The 16574-nt window shown below is 27.8% G+C and overlaps 1 protein-coding gene across 1 annotated transcript in view; it reads right to left on the bottom strand.

The window, feature by feature from the left end:
• MESR6 (misexpression suppressor of ras 6) overlaps nt 1–16574 on the bottom strand; it is a 569253-nt gene that overhangs the window by 275854 nt on the left and 276825 nt on the right. The window lies entirely within an intron of this gene.

The raw sequence follows: 16574 nt of genomic DNA, 5'->3' as shown, positions 1-16574 counted from the left end.
ATCATCTGATAGCTGGACAACCTCTTTTCCTGGTGCAAGAGGATTTGCCAAAAAACAGCTTCTTTGCAGTCTTCTAATTTTTCAAGACATCTTATACGATATGCTTTAAAGATTTTGAAGATGTTGGGCTCTTTAAATCTGTCGTAAAGCTCACTGTTGTTAAGTATTCACCATAAGTTATTTTCATAAGTTATAAATTTTCCCCATTTCATAAGTTATAAATTTTTTTCCCGTTAGTTTTAAATTTTCCTAATTTTTTCCCCAAAGATCAAAGGCAGCAAAAGACAAATTGATAGTTTGCCTTTTCCTGCCTAAGTAATTGTCCAACACTCGCAGTTATACGGGACTAGTGGACAAATTAAGGTTTTATAAATATTGATCTTCGTTACTCGATTGAAGAGTTTCGATGGTAGCATTCTTATAAAAACTTCCCTTAGCCCAGAAAAACTTCTGTTTGCCATCATAATGTGAATATTGAATTCTGCTGTTATGTCATTATTTTCGTTAAAAAATGATCCAAGGTATTTCAATTCTGTAACTCTATTAAACCTGTAATCATTTATTTCAAGAAGTTTAAGGTTGGTCTTTTTCCAAGTAATTTATAAATATTTCGTTTTTATTCCATTGGATGCTAAGCCTATGTCTTTAGCAGCTTTCTCAGGAGCAACAAATGTTTCAGTGTAATCTATTTTGTTCTAATGTTAATGCCAGAACCTGTATAAGATCGTTGAAAAATATCTTCTTTGGTAGTAATTCCTTCATCTCGCATTATCTTCTCTAAAGAAAATGTTGTATTCTTCTATTACCATTCATTTATTCTTCTATTATTCTTATTATTCTCATGTATTCTTCTATTACCATTCATATCAGCAAATGTTCTGTCTTCTCCAAAGCAAACATAACAAGACAAAGAAAGTGCAGACATTAGAGATCTCAAATTAATAATTAAGGTCAAAAGACTGTCGAAATATAACGAATCACTGCTAAAGAAGGCGAAACTGAAAATACCGCAACCTTATAGTTTGTCAGTAAAAGCAAAAGACCAGTTGAAAGTTGATTATTAGAAAACACTAAAACGTTCACCAGGTAATAATCATAAAAAATTAGTTCAACGATTGTGTGCATAGTAAAATTAAAAGCAGAAATATTATTTTGATAGCACATGAGTAATATTTTAAATTAAATTAAATTTATGATCTAATATATTGCATTGTTTACATCATATCAGCAGATGCATTTCATTGATTTGCAATAAAGTGTAAACTTTCTTCCATAAATTACAAAAAATTCATTTACAAACTTGAGCTCACTCGTTAGTTTATCATTATTCGATAGAATGAGGAAAAAAAATCGAATTTTAAAAACGATATCCTATACTTTTAATCGAATAAAAATATTTTAAAGAATTTTTCAATGAACCTTCAAGCAAAGTTGGGTGGTGTAGAAGTTGAAATTTTTTCAAGTAAATTAATGATTTTTTTAAATAATTCTTTGCATTAAATGATATTTTTCGTGAGTGGTATCAACAAAAAAAATTTTAGGTAACCATAAAATGGCCAGTGCTGCTTTTTATTTTGTATTTAATGAAGAAAGATCAATTTTTATTTTTATTTAATTTTAAATATCGGGTAACAATTCGACAACAATACTAGATATTATACTGAGAAAAATTATGGTCAAAAGTACCAGAATATGGTAAAATTTACCGTATTTCTGGCTCTATGGGAATATCAAACATCTCGGTAATTTTTACCTAAGTGCTTTGGTAATGATTTTGGTAAAATTAACATTAAAATATGGTTTTAAAATATGTGATAATATTTGATAAATGTGGTAAAAATTTGGTAAGTTTTATCATAATACCTTAGAGAAGGGCATAAAAACCGTTTATTGGTAATAATTACTTTTCAGCTTTGTATTTTTTACTAAATGAATGGTAATAAGAACTATAATTTAGAAAACACGAAATTCTGGTAAACAGTAACCAAATGAAAGGAAAAATTACCAAATGAATGGTTTAAATACCGTATATTATAGTATTATTAACCAGAATTATAGATAGTTTTACTAGAAAAGTCATTATCATACAGTAAGGTAACTTTACCAGAATGTTTTCTTTAGCATTATGAGAATTTTTTTAACATTATACTTTAACATTAAGAGTCATTTTCCAATATAAAATTTAAAATATACTTTTTTTATGATTAAACATAGGGTGTTATTTTTTAATCTTTTATGTTAAAAAAATTTTCTATATTTTAACATCAGTGTAAATTTTTTCCATATTTAAATGTTCGGAGACATTTTTCCAAAACTTAAAATTAGTCTTAACGATAACACTTTACAAAGTATTAAAAAACTCAACTCAACCATAAAGAAGTACGAAGTAAGTAAAACGAATTTCACTCCTTACAAATATTTCAGACGATAGGAAAAATTAATCGTCTGACACCCAACGGATGTCAAGAAAAATTACGAAAGGGTATAGAAGACTCTACCGGAACTGTTTCTGCATTAAGTTTCCGGACCCCACAGTATCGTCAAAGAATATCGTGGAACTTCTTTTTTTTTACCATCGAATCTAGCAAACTCCTTTCCTTTTCGTTATCCTACCACACAGACTTCTCCAAAGTTCAGAAGGGGTTAACATGGGGTACAGTTTAGGGTCCCGTTTGTGAAAATTTTACAATCCTCGTCTATCGCATCTGGAACAGTACTGACGTCATCTGTTGCAAGGGACATAACCCTTCCATATGGTAACGGGTCTATTTTTTTAGGTCTATTTTTATTGTTGCGCGATCATCACCCTTTAAGTTCGATGCCCCGGAGTATCAGGGTAAAAAGGGGTAGGCACTGGTTCTTTGACCCGAGCCAGGAAGTAGACTGTAAAAATTTTGATTTTTAAAATGCGATTTAAACGGGACAGTTATATGTGGATTTGGTAACGTTATCAACTAATTACAGCTTACAATAAAATATGCATTATTTGTTGTAAACAAGTTCATAACTTTTACAAATCCTTACATTGTTTAAGTTTATAAAATCCGACTTGTAAAATTTTAATATACATGAATTAATTGTTGATTGCACAAATAACTTTTAAAGTATTAGTTGTAAGGAACTTAATAACGTTTACAAATGTGCGCATTTTTAAAATTTATTAACAATTATTTGTCGTAAACAAGTTCATAAATTCCATAAATTCTAGTAGGTTGAAAATTTATAAATTTAAAAAACACTAATTATAAAATTAGTGTTTTATGAATTTATAAATTTTCAACCAACATGAATTGTTTGGACATTTCACTAAATAACTCTGAAACTATTAGTTGTAAAGAAGTTAATAACGTTTACAAATGCACGTATTATTAAAATTTGTTAAAATCTATTTGTTGTAATCAAGCTCATAAATTTTACAAATTCTAGAGCTATTTAAATTTATAAAATCTTATTTGCAAATTTTCAACCTACATGAATAGTCTGGACATTTCTCCAAATAACTTTGAAAGTATTAGTTATAAAAAAGTAAATAACATTCACATATGTGCGCATTTTTAAAATTTGTTAACAATTATTTGTTGTAAACAAGTTCATAAATTTTACAAATTCTAGAGCTTTATAAATTTACAAAATTTAATTTAAATCTAATTAAATTTTTAACCTACATGAATTGTTTGGACATTTCACCAAATAACTTTGAAACTATTAGTTGTAACCAAGTTAATAACGTTCATCAATGTGGTTACATATTTGAAAAATTTGATAAAAATTATTTGTTGTAAACAAGTTCGTAACCTATGTAAATTCTTGAGCTTTTTAATTTTATTATAAAATCCAATTCGTACATTTTTAACTTACATAAATTAATTGCTGAAACTGCACAAATGATTAGGAAACTATTGGTTGTAAACAAGTTGATATCTTTATCATTTTTAGAAGACACTAATTTATTAATACTTAGAATTTTATTTTTTTAAAAATGATAAAATGTGTGCAATTGTTTTTTAGCTTATACTATCTGATTTATACATTGTTTGCAACAATAATTTTGGATAGGAATTTGTTAGTCAAGTTGATAATATTCAAGATTTAATTATAATTTTTTTAACTTAGATAAGTTCATTGAATTTGTAATAAAATATAGAAATATTTTCAGAATATCAACATTTTTGAAAATTTATTATAAATGTTTTAGGGGTTGTTTCTTCGTAATGCTAAACTAGTTAGAGAGAGTTGTTCATTGGGTTATTTCTAACATTATAATTTTTGAACTTTGTCAATTATAGTCACATTTCAATCTGAAGAAAAAGTTCTTCTTAAGAAGTAATTTATATTTTCTAACATAATCAATTTATAAATATTTTTTTTTTAAAATTTGAAAGTAGAAATTACTAACTCTTAGAATAAATTGTAAACTATTAAAAGTTGCTGATTTCCCAAGATGCAACATGCTCTCCTAAAGAAAATATTCCTCATTTATTCTTTCCACGAAAAGAACTATTTGTATTCTAAACATATTTTTTAATATATTTTTTTGAAAAAATACAGTAAAAAAGAAAAAAAAGAATCTAAGTTTTCTTTTTGAGCAAACGATTTTCATCAATGATATTCCATACAGTTATCTAATTTTCATATTTTATTTTTTTCCTTTCTCAAATATATTACTTTAAATATATTATCTGAATAAATAAATATTCTTAAATAAACAATCTCTTGTGTAGCATTATATTTTTTTAAAAAATATATTCGATATGAAATCTAATTCCATTTTATTTCTTTCAAAAATCTATTACATTATACCAAAATAATATAAACGACAACGCTTTTGAGCAAACGATTTTTATCAATGATATCTTCGAGATAGTTATCTAATTTTTAAATTTTATTTTTGTTCTCAAACGTATCACTTTTATCTTACCATAATAAACAAATATTCTTAAATAAATAAGCTGTTGTGTATCAATAAAATTTTTTTAAATAAATTTAATATGAAATCTTATCTTTTTCTATGTTTTTAAATATAAATCTATTACATTATACCTAAATAACATATACGACGACTACGAAGACAGATGTTTTAAAAAGCAAAGCTATCTCCAATTAATGAGAATAATAGCTATTTTCTTTTTCTATAAAACTAAATAAACTCATTCAAAAGACAGAAATATTGTAGAATAAGACATTTACAAATAAAGCATGTATAAAAGCTAAGATTAGTTTTACTTTTAAGCTAAAAAAATTTATATACATGAATTTAAATGTTTGTAAATCATTATTTAAATAAGAGATATAATGGAAATTATTTTTTCTGCAAATTAGCTTCATTTATCGCGTAAGAAGGAAATAAAATGTTTTTCTTTAACTGAAACAAAAGCTAGAAATGGGTATAAACAGAACAGATTTAAATATGAATTAAAATGCCATGCATTAGTTAAAGTTAATGAGATGAAATTGCGTACAAAAAAATTACTAAATGATTAAAATAAAATGAAAAAATTTTTTACTTCGAAACAAATTTTTCCGAATTATATAAATTTAAATATAATATGTCATGAAAGAGTATGAATAGAAATAGCTGCATTGATATTAATTTGCTTCATTAAATGAAAACATATTTGTTTTTAAATTTAATAAGGAAAAACTCTTTTAAATTATCAATGTATTAACTTTCGAAAACCAGTTATTTTCTTGAAAACTATTTTAATATTCTTGCCTAAATATTTAAAGAAATTTATCAACAAATGTGACATTTAAATTTTTTTAATAGGTAACTGATCATAAAACAATATCCGCATTTTTTTTACCGCTAGTTGTGATTTATTTAAAACTTCGGGTGAGATTTTGTCTCAGCGAGAATTCGTTCAGGTCATATTTGTCTCCACATTTTATTTTCATGACATTTCGTCAAAACAACTCTTTGTTATATCGTTTTGAGATTTTGTTAACGCGAGAGTTTGCTAAGGCGATATTTGTTTCCATATTCTTTTTTCACGACATTTCGTCAACACAAGTCTTTGTTATATCGTTTTGAGATATTGTCAGCGCGAGAGTATGTTCAGGCGATATTTGTCTCCACATTTTGTTTTCATGACATTTCGTCAAAACAACTCTTTGTTATATCGTTTTGAGATTTTGTTAACGCGAGAGTTTGTTAAGGCGATATTTGTTTCCATATTCTTTTTTCACGACATTTCGTCAACACAAGTCTTTGTTATATCGTTTTGAGATATTGTCAGCGCGAGAGTATGTTCAGGCGATATTTGTCTCCACATTTTGTTTTCACGACATTTCGTCAAAACAACTCTTTGTTATATCATTTTGAGATTTTGTTAGCGCGAGAGTTTGTTAAGGCGATATTTGTTTCCATATTCTTTTCTCACGACATTTCGTCAACACAAGTCTTTGTTATATCGTTTTGAGACATTGTCAGCGCGAGGATATGTTCAGGCGATATTTGTCTCCACATTTTTTTTTCACGACATTTCATCAATGCAAGTCTTTGTAATATCGTTTTCAGATTTTGCCGGCGCAAACATTTATTCTGTCGATATTTATCTCCACATTTTGTATTCACGATAAATCCATCAACACAAGACTTTGTTACATCGTTTTGAGATTTTGTTTGCGCGAGAGTATGTTCAGGCGATATTTGTCTCCACATTTTGTTTTCATGACATTTCGTCAAAACAACTCTTTGATATATCGTTTTGAGATTTTGTCAGCGCGAGAGTTTGTTCAGGCGATATTTGTCTCCAATTTTTGTTTTCACGACATTTCATCAATACAAGTCTTTGTAATATCGTTTTCAGATTTCGCCAGCGCAAAAGTTTATTCTGTCGATATTTATTTCCACATTTTGTTTTCACGATAAATCCATCAACACAAGACTTTGTTACATCGTTTTGAGATTTTTTTTGCGGGGGAGATTATTCAGGCGATATTTGTCTCCAAATTTTGTTTTAACGATATTTCCGTCAATACAGGACTTTGTTATATCGTTGTATCACTGGTATAAAATAAAAAATAAAAATTGTTCCCCAAAAGGTGCGGGGTTTTGGAGAAATCACCCTATAACCAAAATAGTTAAGCTTTGAAACTTCAACTTTAAAATAACCAAAATCTATGGATATAATATATTGAATATGCGAATTTGGGTTACATTATAGAGTTATAATATATTGAATATACTATTACCAAAACAGTTATTCTTTAAAACTTCAACACTATAATAATAATAAAAAAATCGAAATCTATAAACGTAATACATTGCATACATAAAATTAGGAGAAAAAAAACTGAGAAAACGAGTTAAAAGAAATTTTAATATTAACAAGATTGAACTTTCATTTCGAAGTAAACATAAAAGATGAGGCTATCGACGTTTCAAAAACCAGTTTGAAATAAATTCCAAGAACTAAATTCCAACAACCCACCAATTAAGTTAATTGCAAATTTATACATTAGTCTGAAGTAAATTAAATGCATAATTCATAATAATCCATCAGGGGCAGTGAAAACTAGACGTTTCGAAATATGAAGAGACATCTATGATACATTCTTATTCATTTTATTAGATAAGAGTCTGGAAATTAATTTTATGCACAGAACTTTCATACATTAATGTTTCGGAAAGTTTATTTTAAAAGTATTTAGAATGATGAAGAAAACTTATCAAGTTTATAAATTATAATAGAATTATATTTTCTTTGAAATTTTGATATTTTACATACGTTTTGTCATTTAGTGAATTATAAAATATGAATTTGTAGAATTATAATAGATTTATCTTCATAATTCTCAGCGCTGTGATACACTAATATTGCAGCTTCAGAAGCAATCAAAGAGAGTAAAGATTATATTTTTTAATAAAAGTATTTAGACATGATCAAGAAAACTTATCAAGTTTACAAATTATATTTTCTTTTGAAATTTCGATATTTTACATACGTTTTGTCATTTAGTGAATTATAAAATATGAATTTGTAGAATTATAATAGATTTATCTTCGTAATTCTCAGCACTGTGACACACAAATATTACAGCTTTAGAAGCAATCAAATAAAGATTAGATTTTTTTATAGAAGTATTTAGACATGATGAAGGAAACGTATCAAGTTTACAAATTATATTTTCTTTTGAAATTTCGATATTTTACATACGTTTTGCCATTTAGTGAATTATAAAATATGAATTTGTAGAATTATAATAGATTTATCTTCGTAATTCTTAGCACTGTGACACACAAATATTACAGCTTTAGAAGCAATCGAATAAAGATTAGATTTTTTTATAGAAGTATTTAGACATGATGAAGAAAACGTATCAAGTTTACAAATTATATTTTCTTTTGAAATTTCGATATTTTACATACGTTTTGTCATTTAGTGAATTATAAAATATGAATTTTCAGAATTATAATAGATTTATCTTCGTAATTCTCAGCACTGTGACACACTAATATTACAGCTTTAGAAGCAATCGAATAAAGATTATATTTTTTATAGAAGTATTTAGACATGATGAAGAAAACTTATCAAGTTTACAAATTATATTTTCTTTTGAAATTTCGATATTTTACATACGTTTTGTCATTTAGTGAATTATAAAATATGAATTTGTAGAATTATAATAGATTTATCTTCGTAATTCTCAGCACTATGACACACAAATATTTCAGCTTTAGAAGCAATCGAATAAAGATTAGATTTTTTTATAGAAGTATTTAGACATGATGAAGAAACTTTATCAAGTTTACAAATTATATTTTCTTTTGAAATTTCGATATTTTACATACGTTTTGCCATTTAATGGATTATAAAATATGAATTTTTACAATAATAACAGAATTATCTACATAATTCCCAGCGCTGTGATACACTAATATTGCAGCTTTAGAAGCAATCGAAGAGAGTTGAATCGAAGATGATATTTTTTTATAAAAGTATTTAGACACGATGAAGAAAACTTATCAAGTTTATAAATTATAATGTAATTGCATTTTGTTTCGGTATTTTACACGCAGTAAAAACAATTCGAATCATATTACGGTATTAATTACCTCGGATGTATCATCCGTAAAATCCATTTTTACCGTATAATATTGTACTGTGATTTTGACAATTATATTTATTTAATTAGAGTGATTCAGAGATTTTACGGTAATTATTTCTGTAAAAAAATTACGGTATATCAGAATTTCTGTTCCGTAACATGTTTCGGTAAAAACATGTTACGGAACAGTATAGAAAAAAGTACCAGCACCCGAAGTACCGGTTCTTGTATCACATTTCACCAAGTATTGGAATTCAATGAAACGGAACGAAATACCATACATGAAGTAAATACATTGTATGATAATGTCACTCTTAAAAAGTATACTTTACCATTTCAGTCGGGAAGACTGACGAGACTCCGTTATATTCTTAAATAGAAAAGAAACATTTATAATAAAATAACTTCCTTCAAAACTTATTAATACATAAACCGAAAATGATTAACTAAAAAAAGCTAATTAATCTGCTAGCTAAACGAATACAGTAACAGAATTCTAAAAAATACGACCGTTTAATAGCGTAGAGTTCGCTAGATCAGACCTGCGGATCGGAATACCGGACGTGCGACCCCTCATCCTGATATTCATTCTACTGTCAGAAATTAACTGCAACTGACTGCAGGATACTGATGTCATAATTATTCGTCGAACATTTTCTCCAGTATATATATGTATCTGTAAAACCACAAAACTACTACTACTACTCAGTGTTATACACTATTTTGAATTTTAATTTATTTTTAAGTTAGTCACGCAGTTTTTGTGACTATATCATTTTTCCGGAAAATAAAATATTTATTTTGATCTTCTGATTGTTTTAATGTTGTCTTTGGTTCCGTAAAAATGTAAGAACGCTATGCTTCGTTTTTACAATAGTAACTATCTAAATTAGGGCATGTTTAGCTTCACAATAATTCTTCATCACGTTGATGATCAGATATACACTCTAAAAAATTCCGAATCAAATTACGGTAAAAAGTACCAGCACGCAGAATACCGGTACTTTTTGATCATGCATGATTTACAAAATTACCATGAGGCTGATCATGCACCAAATCTTTAAAATTTAAATAATGTATCAAAGTGCATATTTTACTAAATATACATAAAAAAAACTTTTGTGATACTATAATGTATTAAAACAAACAATTTAAAATAATGTATTGTTATAGCTACATTCTAGTACAAGAAGATAATTTCACTTCTGTTTTACTTATTGCTTAGAGCAGTGTTTCCCAAACTTATGACTTTTGTGTACCCTTTCTAAATTTTTCGTAACGCTGTGTACCACTAATTAAAAAAAATGAATGTAATTTTTTAAAAATATGTTTATTTTTCCTTTTTGGTACTAAGTTTCGTTAATAAGTTTATTTGCATCAGTGAGAAGGATTATATTATTTTTGCTGTGATAACAGTTATAGGGATAAAAATTACAATTTATAAAAATAATCAAAATAAGTAGAATTTATTACAAACCTATACTATAAAAAATTGCACGGAAATTAAAAATCACAACCTGGCTGTTGACAATACTAACTATCAATCGTTAACTCTTCAAAAAATAGCCAATAGAAAAATACGTAATTGTAAATCTTCACGGCTAGCTTTGTTATTAAGTAAAATTGTTTGAAATTTTCGTTTGTTGCAAGATATTTCGCATAAGAGCGCTTACCCCCGCTAAACTGTTCTCGTACCCCTAGGGGTACGCGTACTACACTTTAGGAAACACTGGGTTAGAGGCAGTATATTTTGTTTAAAATAAAAACTGTAAATTTAACGAACACAAAAAATTTTTTGAATATATTCAAAACGGTAAAAAATGGTTGATAATCTCTGAAGTAAGCAATGGGATATTCTGCGTTCCACAGTGGGCCAACATCCAAGGTTTCGGGGCCAAAATTAGTATTTCGATAAAATTTGTTTCAAAATTTGGGGGTTTTATTTAGGGGTTTTTATGTGCAGGTAAATTGAATTCATAGTTGAAATTTTGAAATACACTAAAAATACCAACAAAAAAAATGGCGGCTGAAATATGGTGAGCAAAAATTTAAAAAAATATTATAATACGCTTAAATAATTAAATATAGCTTTGAAAATATAACAATTTTCGTAATATTATATTAAAAATGAGAAACAAATTATATTTCCGAAGTAATATTACAAAATAACGCGAATTAATTACAAAATAACGCGAAAACATGAAAAAAAAACATAATTTTTGTCCAATAATAATCTTTGTTCAATAACCTTTGGAATATGGGCAAAATGGGGCCGGTTTTTTCGAAAGAAGAAACATCAAAGAAGACAACCACAAAAAAGTTTAGCTAATTATCTCGTGGAACTTTTTGGAGATAAGCTTCGAAAGTGATTCAAACATTGTAAAATTGTAAACATTGATAAGATATTGTAAACATTTATAACTATAAGTTTTCCAACACATTGAAAAATTGTACTATAATTTCAGACTAATTACTCTGTTAAAAATGTCACAGTAAGGTGAAATTTCTATATATATTTTTGAAATATAAATTTAAAAGTTACATTTAAAAAAATTTTAACATATTTTTCACTACATTGTACTCTCGTCGGTCCAAAAAGTAAATTATAATGTTTGGAATGATTACGTATACTTAATTTGGGCGATATTAAAACTGCCTACACATATTTTAGTTGAAAATGTTATTTTGACTTTAAGCCAAAATCATGGTCTTCTGGCCCACAGTGCGTTCTAAAAGGTTTACGATAATGCAGTATTAAGCTAAATGACGAAATCGTGAGAAAAGCTATCTAATTTGGAGCAAACGCATAACTGCACCACATCACTTTTCCATTAGTTACCACCTTTCCTCTTACCGTCACGCACGATTGTCCTCCACCAAACACCAAGGTCTCCAAAAATTAAACACTATATCAAAATATATACACTGTATAAAATATAAAGAAATTATTGTATTGTAAAAATAATCATAACTATACTTTCGGATTTCAACTAGTGAAAATGGCGCAGTGGTTACTGTTATCTTAAATGGTAATAAGGCTGCTGATCGATTAGAACAGATCTCTGTATTTCCTTTGAAATAATAGTAATTGTAAATTTATTTACCATTAAATAACGATATATAACATTAAACAATAATTAAACAGTAGTCTGCGAGTTAATTAGAAAAAATAAGCAGCAATGCAATTTCACTTCGAACATCAAAAACTTAACTAAAGCATTAACCTTTTGCCTACGGCGTCTGATAGCACCTGCTCTTCAGGACCATCAAATGTACCAGCCGTAAGGAAAAGGTTAAAACAGAGCAACAGACAACCGCAATCCGAAATTTTCTCATTTCTAGCTTTTCTTATTATCAAGTACGATCTTCTTCCAAAGAGCATCAATATTTTGGAAAATGATGCAGTATATCAAAATTTAATACTTTGTATAGCATATAAAGAACTTATTGCATAGTAAAAACAGTCATATGAAATATACCATACGATTTCAAGAAGAGAAAATTGTACAACGGTTACTGTTTAGATCTATCCTTGATAAAATAAATGTAATTTAACATCCTTTAGTTCTACAAATCAATCGAAGCTAATCCATGAATTTCGTTTGGAATAATAACTGCATATACTAAATTACCACAAAAATAGTTTAGAATTAAAAAAACAATACCATAGAAATTAACAATGCACCTACGATTCACGCATTAAACAGGAAAAAACTACAATAATGAAATTTTATGGCAAATATCAAAGCAATACTACATTCTCAGAAATTTTAAGAATTATTTCACTTCGAAATCATGTGATTTGTGACGAAACAGGAATACTTCAATATATGACGAAAATGTTTCCTCAACTCGAAACCTCATCGTAGTGTATTGTGGGAGATTGTTTACTAGAATGACGAAACTAGGATGAAGACAAGACGATCGGACATAAAGTGACGAAATAAGAAAGCAGGGCTGTATGGTGGTCAAAGTGTTCATACCAGGAAGATCCCAAGTTTGAATCCCGCTTCGGGCACGGGTCTAATTTACCTGTCTGTTAAATTTGTCCTTCTTGTGTTATTAATGTGGCATTGGTCTAGCTATATGGTGCCCTTGATAAAGTGGTTGTTTGAGAAGTTAGATACATTAGACACTGCAGGCTTGGAGCAGTAAACAATTTCGTCAAAAACGAAGGAAGTTTCGTGAAATTTGAGAATCCATTTTTTACAGTGACCCCGAGACTTTCCTATTATTTTTCATCTTTCCTTTTATCACTAAGCACGATCAATTTACAACGAGCATTAATATCTTTAAAAAAAGAGAAAAATTGCATCAAAACGTAATACATTGCATAGAATATAAAGAATTTATTACAGCTAAAGTAGTCATATAAAGCATATATTCCAATTCCAACAAGTGAAAATGGCACAATGGTTACTGTTTATATTCCTCTGTAAAAATAACCATTCGTGAATTCTCCACGTAACCATAAATTAATCATTGAATTTAATTTGGAATAAATGATTTCAAATTTAATTATCACAAAAAGGAATAAAATATTTTTTAAAAAAATACGGTAGAAATAACCTATGCCTCGAGACTTTACACCAAATATGAAAGGCTTAACAAGAACGATTTAAATCAAAGCAAACGCAATACTGCACCACGACATTTTCCCATTAGTTTCATCCTTTCCTATTATCATCACGCACGATCAACAAACTCAAGATCTTCAAAAATTAAATAATGTTTCAAAATGTATTACACAGTGACAGAAAATAAAAAACGTTTTGGGAAGTAAAAACAGTTATAAGAAGAGTACTTTTTTTCAAATCCAACGAGTGAAAATGGCGTAACGATTACTGTTTATAATCTGTGATAATAATGATAATAAAACACTCTTCAATTCTACAAGTAGCTAATTAATTAAATGATGTTTGAAAATGTATTACACTGTCAATAGTAGAACATGAAAAACTTTTTGGGAAGTAAAAACAGCTATAAAATGAGTACTTTTCAATTCCAACGAGTGAAAATGGTGTACCGATTGCTGTTTATAATCCATGATAATAATGATAATAAAACACTCTTCAATTCTACAAGTAGGTCTAAATTAATAAATTAATTTGAAATAGTAATTATAAATTTAATTATCCCCCAAAAAATAAAATATGTTAAAAAATATCGTAGAAATAAACTATGTCTCGACACTTCACGCCAAATATGAAACAATTAACAAGAGCAATTTAAATAAAAACAAACGCAACACTGCGCTAAAATATTTTCCCATTAGTTTTCCCTTTTTCTATTATCACTACGCACGATCAACAAGCTCAGATCTTCAAAAATTAAATAATGTTTCAAAATATATTACACTGTGCAGAACATGAAAAACTTACTGGAGGGTAAAAACAGTTATAAAACGTGTACTTTGCAATTCCAACGACTGAAAATGGCGTAACGATTGTTGTTTATAATCTGTGATACTAAAACACTCTTCAATTCTACAAGTAGGCCTAAACTAACAAAATTAATTTAAAAGAATAATTATAAATTTATCTATCACAAAAAAGAATAAAATATTTTTTTTTAAAAATACCGAAAAATAAACTCGACACTTGAAAAGGAACGCTGAACAAGAGCGATTTAAATCAAAGCAAACGCAATACTGCACCACGATATTTTCCCATTAGTTTCCACCTTTTCTGTATCACCACGCACGATAAAACAAGCATCAAGATCTCCAGAAATGAAACAATGTATCAAAATGTATTACACTGTATATAGAGTATAAAGAGAGGTAAAAACAGTTACAAGATGTGTATTTTGCAATTCCAACAAGTGAAAATGGCGCAGCGGTAACTTTTTTCTTAAATGGTAATAAGGCACTCTTCAATTCTATGGTGTTTGGAGTTAATCACTACATTTTGTTCGAATTGAAATAGAGTAGTTGGAAAAAAAAAACTTTATTCAGTCATCGCCATCTGAGGAAATTATAAGGTAAAATTCTTATGTCATTCTTTGGAAGATTGATTACTGGCAATCAGGACTTTTGATTCACGCTTGGCGAGGAATATCTGTTTCAAAAAAACCTTAAGATACAATGTTGCAGTAAATGTTTTCAAAGGCCAAGGTAAAGAAAAATGCTCAGACCACGAAAAATTTTATTCTTCATTCTATGTCTACTGATAGGGTGTATTTAGTTTGCAATCAGAATACCAAAGGGTGAGACAAGCAAATTCAAATCCAATTGGCGTAGACTTGTTGCTTATATAAGGGGCGCGACGCTAGGAAAGGAAGTAGTTTCCTTGCTGAACGTTGCTTGAGTTAACTTTTTGTTCATTAATCTTACTTCAGATAAAAAGAAAAAACGCTAGAAAGAAAAAAAAAAACTCTACATCCTTTGTGAATTTTCTTAATTTGCAGTTTATGCAAAAAAGATAAGAGTTTTCTTCAAGAAACTGAATACGCGTTTACGAAGATGAGAATAATATAAGCTCTTAAAAAATCAAACAACCAAATCAATATGAAAATTCATTCCGTTCTTTTTTAAAAATTACGAATAATCATCATTCACCACTTACTTCTTTAAAAATACAATAACCATAATAGCAGTTCAATAAACGAAATCAAATCATATTCTTAAATAGCTTTTTTAAATTTTCATAATAGCGCAATTTGAGTTATGTTCTTTTTTTTAACACGCATTTCAAGCTTTGTCCATTTTTTTAACAGTGCTCTTTTAACTAGTAATATACATTTTTTCAAACACGCATTTTAAGCTTTGTTTATTTTTTACGCACGCATTTTGAACTTCGTCAATAATAAAAATTCACCAACTTTAAAAATATAATTACAGATGAGAAATGGGAAATTTTTTTTTTATTTTCATTACTTTTATTCAACTTTTGAATTTGAATAAAAACTGTAATAAGACTAACAATAAAAAAAATCAGTACTTCCCACATCGTACTCACAAATGTTGTAAAAAGTGAATACGATGATAACATTTTCTCCGATTTTCAGCTAATCTTCTATAAACTGATTTTTGCAATGCAAAGATTTTGCATTCCAAATACCTAGAACAATTTATTTTCCATCCACCTACTCTATATAATATAATAAATGCGTTCAATAAATATCATTCAGTTATTGCCATTTCCTCTTTATACAGTAACTTTATAGCCAACAGTATGTATGCTCTTGTTATTGTGTAAAACTGGAAAAAAAATATTGACTCCGCTTGATTTAGAACATTTATATCGTTTTGAAACAGTAACTGGTTATAAAAAATGTTCTCAAATATTGAAAAAGAAATCGACAAGACTTATTTATTTCTTAATCATTTTCAAAATAACAAAGTTATTAATGCTTTCATTTTTAAGAACCGTTAATAGAGCAAATAATTTTATTTTTTAGTCATAAACTCAAAATTACATTAAAGTCGCAGACTAATTGAAAAATCCTGTTTTTTGTAAATATCACAGGAATTTTAAATTCGTGAAATTAATTGGAAAAGTCTTCACTATTTTCTAACCTGC

This window comes from Parasteatoda tepidariorum, chromosome 4 (assembly GCF_982258835.1).
Source record: "Parasteatoda tepidariorum strain Cologne lab strain chromosome 4, Ptep-v5.0, whole genome shotgun sequence".
NCBI classification, from domain to species: Eukaryota; Metazoa; Arthropoda; class Arachnida; order Araneae; family Theridiidae; genus Parasteatoda; species Parasteatoda tepidariorum.
The sequence above is the reverse complement of the archived record's forward strand: the minus strand, read 5'-3'. Positions and strand labels throughout refer to the sequence as shown.